This window comes from Trachymyrmex cornetzi, unplaced genomic scaffold, assembly GCF_001594075.2.
Source record: "Trachymyrmex cornetzi isolate Tcor2-1 unplaced genomic scaffold, Tcor1.1 scaffold72, whole genome shotgun sequence".
Taxonomy (NCBI): domain Eukaryota; kingdom Metazoa; phylum Arthropoda; class Insecta; order Hymenoptera; family Formicidae; genus Trachymyrmex; species Trachymyrmex cornetzi.
Genome location: NW_017300048.1, coordinates 149,129 through 161,008, shown reverse-complemented (window position 1 = coordinate 161,008; position 11,880 = coordinate 149,129). Strand labels below are relative to the sequence as shown.

At 36.2% G+C, this 11,880-nt stretch overlaps 1 pseudogene; it reads left to right on the top strand.

The window, feature by feature from the left end:
- The first annotated feature begins 4,308 nt into the window (after positions 1-4,308).
- LOC108767717 (sphingosine-1-phosphate lyase-like) lies at positions 4,309-11,788 on the top strand (annotated as a pseudogene).
- Positions 11,789-11,880: the final 92 nt, after the last annotated feature.

The following is an 11,880-nucleotide window of genomic DNA, read 5'->3' as shown; positions in this document are numbered from 1 at the left end:
TATCATTGTAGGTCTGATTCCTCGGAAATAAGTGTGTATAGAAGAAACCGCGAATACTAAATTTTTGTATACTTTTTATATTCCTTAAGAGTTCACCTTTAAAATAAAAAAAATGAAATCGATTAACCCAACAGTTTTTTTTACAATTTCTCATCAAAATTTGACTACTTTTTAAGCTCGAGAAACCCATGAGAGCCCTTAATATTTAAAATACATAGGAAACTATAGAAAGAAAGAAATATTTTGATAATAATATCGCGCGTTGCATCGACAATCCGAAATTCCTGAGAACACGAGAACACGAGAGCGTTCATCGTGTGGATTCTATACCACACTAGTAAACGTCAATTAATTACTAATATAAAAAAAAATGTTTAATGATGTTGCTTTTATGACAAATAGACTTCGTGTTGATCAATATTTTGTATAAAATGTTTCTTTCTAACTGTCACATCCGCATTTAAAAATCTGTTAATGGAATATTGTTTCGAAAACAAGATTATTAATAATAACGAAAACAACCTAAATCTGGGCTAATGAGAGTCAGCGCGAAAGGAGGTGCACAATAAATCTTTCACAAATAATTTTGGTAATCCATACGATGTGTTGATAAGATCTTTATTTGAAATCTTGAACGTTTGGATTCTCTTTGGAATCTTCGTCAGCAATCTAGTTGAACCATACTAGATTTCGCGAACGTTCGATATAAGGTTACTCATAAGTTGCCAAAACTGTAGTGTTATCTGTTTTAAATTATCGTGTACATAAGATATTTATACAAACTTACATTTTTACAAAAAGGTGAAAAAAGCGCTACACTTGCTTGCTTTTCGTGAAGAATCATTTGGGCCGGTTTCATCAACGCTAATTATTTAACTGGCCATGGAACTAATTGTGTGTGCTATTTAGTAGAATTGACCACTTATGATTGACAGTTAATCACCGATTCGGCTTAATCAAGTTGATAACCGGCCCTTTCTATGTAATACTAAGTATCCAACTCGATTAATAGTAGTTTTTTTTTTCAAGGATATTCTTATAATGATATGTATCATTCGTATAAAAGATTTGATATCAACAAAACTGGCGCCAAGTTAAATTCCATGTAATTCGGATACGAAATTATATAAATAATATTAACTTTAATAATATCATTCCTATAAAAGATTTGATATCAAGAACTGGCGCAAAGTTAAATCCCATTTCTTTATACCATGTCAAATTAAATAAATAATAAATATTAATCTTATGATATGTACTATTTGTATAAAAGAATTGATATTAACAACTGTGGCGCTTAAAAGTTAAATTCTACTATCAAAATAAAAAGTAAAACCCAAGTGGTACTATTTTTACTATTATTTACTTAATCCAAATGGTACTTTCTTGAATTTTTATGCAATGAAATCTAAGTATACGTATGTATATCTTCTTGAAGGATCTTTCTATTCCAATACAAATGATTTAAATTCCTCCTTAATGAAATTATTATATTACAATTCGCACGCACGCACGCACGCACGCACGGACGCACAAAGACATTTCCTCTTCCAACTAAAGTAGTGGTTATTTAATTCTCTTTCAAAATATTATACAAAACATTATTACAAATTTAAATAGAAAAATTTTTCATGTAAAAACAGTTGGCGCTGTTAGATCGAGAAAAGAAAAACTATAAAAAAACAATTTAAAATTAGAATGGTAATTAATAAAAATAAGTAATAAAAGGTAATTATAATTTAAATGTACCTAATAATAAAAATAATAAAAAATTTAATTTGAATTTTACACTGAATAAGAATAAAGTTTACTATTTATTTTTCTTTCATAACGCATGTCTTACAAATCGAAATTTATTTTTCTTAGATTTAAACTTAACAGTATTCACAACGTTCATAATTTACACGACTCTATAACTCAATCACATACATACACATGCTAGCTATTTTAACTCTTATGCTTCTTATTTTTCTTAATCTTCTAAACGTTCATATTTTTTAATATGATTCCAATTTTTCTTATTAATATGCTTCTTATTTATGTTACTTTTCCAAATATTACATTTTCTAAGTATTATATTCTTATTTCACTTATTTTTCTAAATATTACATTCATATTTTGCTACTATTATTATATCGAGATCTAGCAACGCCAAGTGTTTTTACATGAAAAATTTTTCTATTTAAATTTGAGATAATGTTTTGTATATTTTGGAAGAGAATATTAAATAACCACTTTAGTTGGAAGAGGAAACGTCTTTGAATGAATTGTGATATAATGATTTCATTTAAGAGGAATTTAAACCATTTAAACCATTTGGATTGGAATAGAAAGATTCTTCAATAAATATACGTATACTTAGATTTCATTGTATAAAAATTAAAGATAATACCATTTGGATTAAGTAAATAATAATAAAGATAGTATCACTTCGGTTTTACTTTTTATTATGATAGTAGAATTTAACTTGGCGCCACAGTTGTTAATATCAATTCTTTTATACAAATAATACATATCATAAGATTAATGTTTATTATTTATTTAAGTTGACATGGTATAAAGAAATGGGATTTAACTTTGCGCCAGTTCTTGATATCAAATCTTTTATAGGAATGATATCATTAAAGTTAATATTATTTATAATATAATTTCGTATCCGAATTACACGGAATTTAACTTGGCGCCAGTTTTGTTGATATCAAGTCTTTTATACGAATGATACGTATCATTTGTGACGTGAAATTTTGTCCGTCACTTTGCGGACTTGTCAACGGCGGACTCGCGCTTCCTACCGGCTCGAAGGGCGAGCGCGTAGGCGAGCGCGCACGCGAGCGCGCGTGCAAACGCACCTGCGAACGTGCGTTAAAATTCGCGTCATTTATTTTACTTGGCAGATTTTCTCCTTTATATTAGCGTTTCTTTTGCGTAATTGACCAAGCGTATCAGGAAGCGTAGACGCGCCACGGATCACGCTCGGCAGCTACCGTGAAATGCCATTGTATCGTCGTACCGTCTCGCCCGCCACCCTTGGAAGGAAGACCAAAGAAGGACAGGACTGGGAGGAAAGAAAAAAAAGAGCAGACAGAAGGGCACACATCCGGGAGCCCGGATGAGCAGGTTGTATCACTTCATATCATTACTTGTAAACGCTGTCGAAAATGAAGGGAACAATACTTTCACCATGCACCCCTTGCAGAGCACCGGAGGAGGCCAGAATTCCTGGCCACCCTGGAGGGGCCGAACGGACGTCCGTCGGGAGCCTAGGGCCCCGACGGAGAGCGAGAAGGAAATCCATCCCCATCTCCTCCGCCAGGCCAGGAAGTGCAGGGGCCGTGAACAGAGACGCCACCCTTGACAGGAATCTTCATTGCGCGCTCGCATGAGCCAGGATACAAGACCGCGCGGACCTGCACGGCACGCGCGGATATCGTGACACGCGGAAGCCAATCAGCGTGACTGCCTCCCCCCGCAGGAGGGGGGGAGCGCTAAGCAGCCTGCGAGAATCCGCCGGGAGCTCCCGGGCCTCACTCTTCCTGTGGATCAGCGAGCTGAGCGTTGTACAGGGAGTGCGAGATCGCTGCCGACAAGAACAAGCCTACGGACGCGGAGAATTACCGAGGGATTGATGAGAGGAGACCGAGAGGACGAAGGAGGCGAGAAGGGTGAGACGAGCGTCGTCGTTTGTAAGGCTGCCGACCGGGGTACGTCGCCGGGTTGATCGCACGTAAGCCAGCTCGCACCGTAACGATAGAATCGATGCAATGACTGCCGTGTAGAGCCGCGGAACCGCGAGCCACGTGCCATCCTCCTGAGCTTGGGGATTATTAGCTGTCGCATTTCGAGGAGTCCGAGTAAGGGAGGTAATATTCGCTGCCGAATAGAAGTAAATTAGAGTCGTGTGGAGAGAATCGAGGGCCGAGTCGCGCTCGTTCCTCTCGCCATGGGAGAGTCACTTCCGGCTTCCGAGTAGAGTAGAGTCGCGCAGAAACGCGTATATAGAGTAGTCACGTGTCGAGTTTCGTCGTGTCGCGTAACGACGCTTATTGTAATCGTGTTATCGTTTAGTATCGCGTCGCGTAGACACGCTTGCTATAATTGTTTCGCCGAGCTTTGTGCTGTCGCCTCGGAACGCGGATTGTCGCGTTGCCGAGTGAACTTCCGGTTGAGGTGTTACCGAGTAGAGTCCGTTTTCGGAATTCACGCTGTCGAGTAGAGTCGTGTCGCATAGAGGCGTTCGCTATAATCGCGTCGCACCATCGCGTGGCGTCGGCCGCGGGCCGGCGTTATGGCTACTGCACACTGGACGCGATGAGCGATGAGCGATTTCAACAAACGTTTGGGATACCAATGGGTTCACCACTATCCCCTACTATAGCGAATCTAGTACTACAGGATTTGGAGAATAAATGCTTAAATAATTTAAGGACAAAACCCAGTCTCTATATGCGATATATGGATGATATAGCATTAGCTACGAATGAAGAGAATATGATGGAAATAATGGAAGAATTTAATAAATATCATGAACGACTCCAGTTTACATTAGAAGTAGGTAAAGAGAAATTGAACTTTTTGGATGTTTCATTAATAAAAAACAAAAATGAGATCATACATGATTGGTACCAAAAGCCCACATCATCGGGTAGATTTCTAAACTATTTCTCACAACATCCAACGTCTCAGAAAATAGGAGTGATATATAGTTTAATAGACAGGGTATTACAATTGTCACACCCTATGTTTCATAAAAATAATATACATAAAATAATCAACATTTTATTAATGAACGGTTATCCATTACAAGTAATAATTGATACAATAAGGAAAAGGATTTATCAGAAATTAAAAGTAGAATATAATAGGATGGATAATAGTGGAACAGATGAAGAAATTAATATCACTTCTTATTTCACTATTCCATATATTTCGAGCATAGAGAATAAAATAAAAAATCTTTTTAATAAATATAAAAATGTAAAAATAGCTTTTAGAGGAATAAACAAATTAAATAATATCATTAGGGTCCAAAAAGACAAATTAGACAAAATGTTACACAGTAATGTTGTTTATAAAATAGCATGTAAAGAATGTGATGCGTCATACGTAGGACAGACGAGTAGAACCTTAAAAACTAGAATAGCAGAACATAGAAATCACATTAATTGGAATTCAACACAAAGGTCGGTAATTACAGAACATAGATTGGAATTTTCACATGAATTTGACTGGAATGGAATAGAGATATTGGATGAAGAAAGAATTTTAAACAAGAGACTTACATCGGAGATGATTCATATTAAAAGACAAAAGAACAGTTTGAATCTACAAACGGACACGGAAAGACTGAATTCGGCGTATGAATGTTTGTTAAAATAATAAGAGTTTCCTATCTTGTGAGTTTGTTTGTTTGCGAACATATACTTAGAGATAACATATATACATATAATAAGATACACGCTACGGGTCATTTACTTGTTGATGAGCGACATAATAAGTAATACGAGGATCGTTATATTATAATATGTCATGTAAGTGGATATTTAAAATGTAAAAAGTTTTTTATTATTTATAATGATTAATGTACAACAGTATTGTATTGTTTGATTAGTGTATTTGGAAACACAGTGATGTTTAATTAATAATAAGGAAACGATATTGAAAAGGATCCAATCCAAGGATCGAAACGTATAATGATTGTAAATACAATAAAGATTTGATTACACGAATATCACCTGGTGGTAGACTTGAGTTGGCTTACACTTTCACGGAACATATAATATCCTCTGTAAGTCGGTTGCCTATATGCCTATATAATTTACCGATAGTAAACTCATGTTTACCTATCATTCTTCCCGGATCCATTCCTTAAAATGTAAAATTTAACTGATCATACGAATTACGATGTCATCTATGCTCGGTTTCAGGAATAAACTTGGTAATATCGTAATAAAGCTTTGAAATATTCCTAAATGAGTGCTCTACAAAAATTAAACTATCCATCGTTTACAATTTTTACTTTTTATTTAAAAATATTATCTACACAACTCATTTAAATTCCTGTTCAACATAATGTCACTAAAAATACAAATGCGATTGCAATTCCCAGGTAGCAAGCTACGTCATTTTGACGTCAAATGACGTCTTTTTGGACGTCAAATGACGTCTTTTTGACGTCAAATGACGTCATTTTGACGTCAGCTTGCTACCAGGGTTCCTTCATAGGCAAACGAGAAGATGCTTCAATAGGTCTTAAAGTATGATTCAAATGAATACAGTTGCTATACCAAACTGGTCCAGCTTTCAAAAATAAAGTTTTTAGTAGTTTAGTCAGTTGAGGTAAAGTCGACGAGTCGCACCAATTTTCAATAATACCTGAAAATGAATTTCGTAAAAAAGGCCTCATACATAATAATACATAATCATACATAATACATGGATAATAATATTACTTGGGTTTATTACATATAATACTTCAGAATGGATATGCAGTAGCTCCTGACAGACTTGGGAAATTGTTCGTTGCAGTTAAACAGAGATGTAAACCATACGTGAATTTGACAAATTCCAAATTTTGTCCCAAACATTCTTACGTAAATTCCATGATTGAGAATTAAATAAAAAGACTTTATTTTACCACAACTTCGACAAGAAATTTTTCATCGCTATATGCATCATGAAACATACTTTTAAACCAACGCTTCATACGTTTGACGCTATAACCATCCTGATCTAATGTATCAATGTATTCCACAATCAATCGCATAATTACAATATTTTTCAATAATGCAGCCATTTCGCTCAAAATTGTTATCTCTGTGTACCAGGTATATAAATATGAACCGGAATTTACCAATAGATGGCCATAGCTGTCAATGTAGTTGCCGTCAGACCGCGTCATTGACGCCATTTCCTTGTTCTGACATCTGACAAACATTTTCATTTTACAACAATACAAGTTTCATACAACAGTATAGTTTGTAATAGCGTTGAACACGTCGAATTTTGTGCCTGGAAACTACAATTTGCGGACAGCATTGATTTTCTGTTACCATTTGAAAAAAACTGCTGCAGAATCGCTTCGAATGCATGTCGAAGCTTACGGTGAGCATGCTCTTTGTAAATCACAGTGCTTTGAGTGGTGTAAAAAATTTTAATGTAGCAATTTTGACGTGAGAAACGAAGAACGTGAAAAACCACCGAAAAAGTTTGAAGACAGCGAATTGCAAGCATTGTTGGATGAGGACGACGCTCAAACTCAACAACAACTCGCGGATCAATTGAATGTAACACGAGAAGCCGTCTCCATACGTTTGAAATCCAGAAGATGGGAAAGTGGGTTCCACATGAACTGAATGAAAGACAGCAGGAAAACCGAAAAACCACTTGCGAAATGCTGCTCGCCAGGTACAAAAGAAAGTCATTTCTCCATCGAATTGTGACTGGCGATGAAAAGTGGATATATTTTGAGAATCCTAAGCGTAAAAGATCATGGGTAACTCCAGGCGAACCATCGACATCGATTGCAAGGCCAAATCGCTATGGACGGAAGACAATTCTCTGTGTTTGGTGGGATCAGAAAGGTGCGATCTATTATTAGCTGCTAAAACCTGGCGAAACCGTTAATACTGAACGCTACCGATAACAAATGATCAATTTGAATTAAACTTTGCGTGAAAAACGACCGGAATATCAAAAAAAGCCAACACAAAGTGATTTTGCTTCATAATAATGCACCATCACACACAGCAAAACTGGTCAAGGAAACGATTGAGGCGTTTGGTTGGGAAATACTTTCGCATGCGGCTTACTCACCAGACTTGGCTCCGTCCGATTACTACTTATTTGCATCGATGGGACACGCACTTGCTCAGTAGCGCTTTACTTCTTACGAAGATGTACGAAAATGGCTAGATGACTGGTTTGGCTCAAGAGAGCAACAATTTTTTTGGCGTGGCATCCACAAATTGTCAGACGGTTGGGAAAAATGTATAGCTAGCGATGGGCAATACTTTGAATAAAATATTTTTTATCATTTTTATGCAATAAACGTGTATTTTCTATTAAAAAATTGCGGTTTCATATTTACATACCATGTAATCAGACATTAGTGGCATCAATAAATTCTATAGGTAAGGTTTCTTTCTCACAATTATCTATCGAGATCATATCTTCGTCGAGATTCGCAAACGGAGGCATAATCGATCGTGTACCTGTACAAAGTTTCCTGTAGTTAACAAATCTGGAGACACAACTGGTAGTGTCTCGGCGCTAAGCCAAGCGCAGCGACACTGCCGTGCCTCCTTTACGCGAATTCTGTCAAGTTTCCAGACGGCGATTATGGGATCTCAATAACGGCTGTCCCGATTGAGTTTTAAGTGTGCTCAATCGATTGCATCCGCTCAGAATATATAATAAAAGTGTCTTTGTTTTTTTTCTACATGCTCTACGAGCGGAGATATTGCGATGCAAAATGATGCAAAATCCGAACCTGAAACTTTTATTTTAAGAAACGTCGTCGTCGTCGTCATCGACAGGGCTATGGGGTGGGAGAAATGTCCTTTTGGATTTTTTGACGCAAGAGGCAAATGTGGCGATGGCAATGTGCATGGTCACATCACACATGTGTCTGTTTTCTGTGGCTGATGATTAGGTTAGGAAAACTGTAACATCGATGGCACGGCATAGAGGACACGTAAGTGATTTTTTGCTTCTACATACACATATTAGACTTGCTCGACACGTTTTTGCATGAAATGAACGAATCTGGCAAAAAAAATGTATCTGGAGACATTGGCAGTGTCTCGACGTTCTGTCAAGATTTCCAGACGACGATTATGGGATCTCAATAACGGCTGTCCCAATTGAGTTCTAAGTGTGCTCAATCGATTGCATCTGCTCAGAATATACAGGGGTGTTTCCGGGTTAAATGTCCAAACTTGAAATACATATTTAGAACCTCAAAACAAAGAAAAATTTCCTCTGGAAGAATTCTCGCAAACGCTTCGTTCAAGAGATATTGATTTATTAAATTACTGAACTGTAGGAATATTATAATGTCGAAATGACGGTTTTTGCTTTGTTTTAAAAGTCGTAGGTCGTTGATAGGCTTATGTTCGCAATGTAAACAAAGCTCCTTTTATTCGTACGAAATAATTAAGTTATTACTTAGTTTATAATACTTCTTAAATTACAAAACTATAGGAATAAATAAATATCGAAATAATAGAGGTTTAACTTCTTTATTGCTTTACAGTAATAACAAATTAATTATTAAATATTTTGTTCAAAATGACGGCCTCCAGCTCGGGGACAAGCATTACATCTTTTGATGACAGACCGAGTGGCTGATTGGCATTGTGTGGCTGTAATTTCATTGCACGCTTGCTCTATCCTTCGTTTTAATGATTGAAGGTCATTAACCGGCACTTCGTACACTTTTTGTGTAAGCATACCCCATACAAAAAAATCTAATGGCGTAAATCCGGTGAACGCGGAGGCCAAGCCACAGGTCCAGCACGACCGAGCCATCTTCTGGGGAAACTAATATTAAGCCATTGTCAAGGACCTCTACAATAATGAGCAGGACAGCCATTCAATTGAAACCAAGAATTCCTTCTCATATTCAAAGGAATGTCTTCGAAAAGATCATAAAACTTATGGTTCAAAAATTTGAGAAATCCGTTCGCATTCAAGCGAACTGGTAGAAAATGGGGTCCAATTAAAGTATTGTCTAATATTCCTATCCACATATTATACTGGAAATTGTGTTGAAAATGTTGTTCACGGATTGCTTGTGGATTTTCGTGTGACCAAATATGATTATTTCTTTAATTGAAAATACCGTGTCTGGTAAATATGGCCTCATCTGTCCACAAAATATTTTGTGGAAAATGTGGATCATTATTTGTTTGGTTTAAAAACCAATTGCAAAACACTCTCCTACGTGCCATATCAGCCGGTAATAAATGTTGGACACGTTGAAGATGGTATGGATAACGTCCATCAGCTAAAAGTGTCTTCCATATGACTGTAGATGAAATTCCTAATTCACAACCAGATCTTCGGACACTTGTTGATAGGGTTTGATCAAAATGCTTCAATATAATGGCTATTCTTCTTTCATTCTGCAGCGGTGCAAAAACTCAGCCCATATTAAATGACCCAGTTTCTTTCAATCGTTGAAATATTGATGAAAATACAAATCTATTTGGCAATCTTCTGTTCAGAAATCGCGCAGCATATTCACGACGAGCAGCGTTAGTATTTCCGTCAGGAAATCCATATAAATAAACCATATCGGCATATTCACTATTAGAATACATTAGAACGCATAATTGCATTGATTTAATACAAGTTTACCCTGCAAAAGCATTCAATGGACTAAATATTATTTCGTACGAATGAAAGGAGCTTTGTTTACATTGCGAATATAAGCCTATCAACGACCTACGCCTTTCAAAACAAAGCAAAAAGCGACATTTCGACATTATAATATTCTTACAGTTCAGTAACTTAATAAGTCAATATCTCTTGAACGAAGCGTTTGCGAGAATTCTTCCAGAAGAAATTTTTCTTTGTTTTGAGGTCCTAAATACGTATTTCAAGTTTGGCCATTTAACCCGGAAATACCCTGTATAATAAAAGTGTTTTTGTTTCGCTTTATCCCGTGGACCGAGATCGTTAAAGTTGATCACTATTCAGGTTAGGATTAAATATTTGTCTGTAAAGCAGAATTGTTTAATCCTTTATGCCATCGATGCAATAAATTTTCTCTGGATATCTGTATATCTTACGAGAGATTTCAATATTTTAATTTAAATTTTTCACTCCTTTTGTTAGGTGATTATGATTGGAAAAGAGGTCGTGTATATATATATATATCAGGTACAGTTTACAGAACTAACAGTGAACTTACAGAGTTAATGGGGAATGTATATGCAATTGCATCTTATACTAATCCACTACACCCTGATGTTTTCCCTGGAATTTGTAAAATGGAGGCAGAAGTAGTTCGGATAGCCTGCCATTTGTTCAATGGAGATAAAGATTCTTGTGGAACTGTAGTTTTTCTATTACTTTTACAATTTAAATAAAATTATACAAATTAAATATTAAGATGCAACATGTGAAGTTTCTTCGATAAACATTCTAGATGACTTCGGGTGGCACAGAGTCAATTTTATTAGCATGCAAAGCATACCGAGATTATGCTCGTGATGTCAAAGGCATAAAAATACCAGAGATAGTGCTTCCAGTTACCCCTCATGCAGCGTTTGACAAAGCTACCAAATATTTGAAGATAAAAGTATGTTACGTGTCTGTTCATCCGCAGTTTTACAATTTGCATTCACACAAACAATGAAAAAGTTAATTACAAAAAATATAATAATGGTAAGCTATGTCATAGTGTAACTGTGCAATTTTATCTCAAATTTATTCGAATTTAATTATTTCTGATAGATAGTAGGATCTGCGCCGAATTTTTTTTTTTTTTCTCCCATGGAACGATGGATAATATCGAAGCGATATCTGAATTAGGCATAAAATACGGTAAAAAATACGGCATAAATTCCTGTTCATGTAGATGGCTGTTTAGGCGGTTTTCTAGTCTGTTTTATGCTGCGTGCGTGCGTGCGTGCGTACGAGCGTGCGCGCGCGCGCGCGTGTGTGTGTGATGTTGGCTATCCTTTACCACCCTTTGATTTCAAGCTTCCTGGTAATCAGTATATCAGCTGATACTTATAAAATATTCTTCTATACTATATATAAGAATGTAAATGTTGTTTAAGAAGTACGTATAAAACATATAATTCTTTCAGTATGGATATGCTCCGAAAGGATCGTCGCTAATCCTTTATCGAAACAAAAAATACCGACACT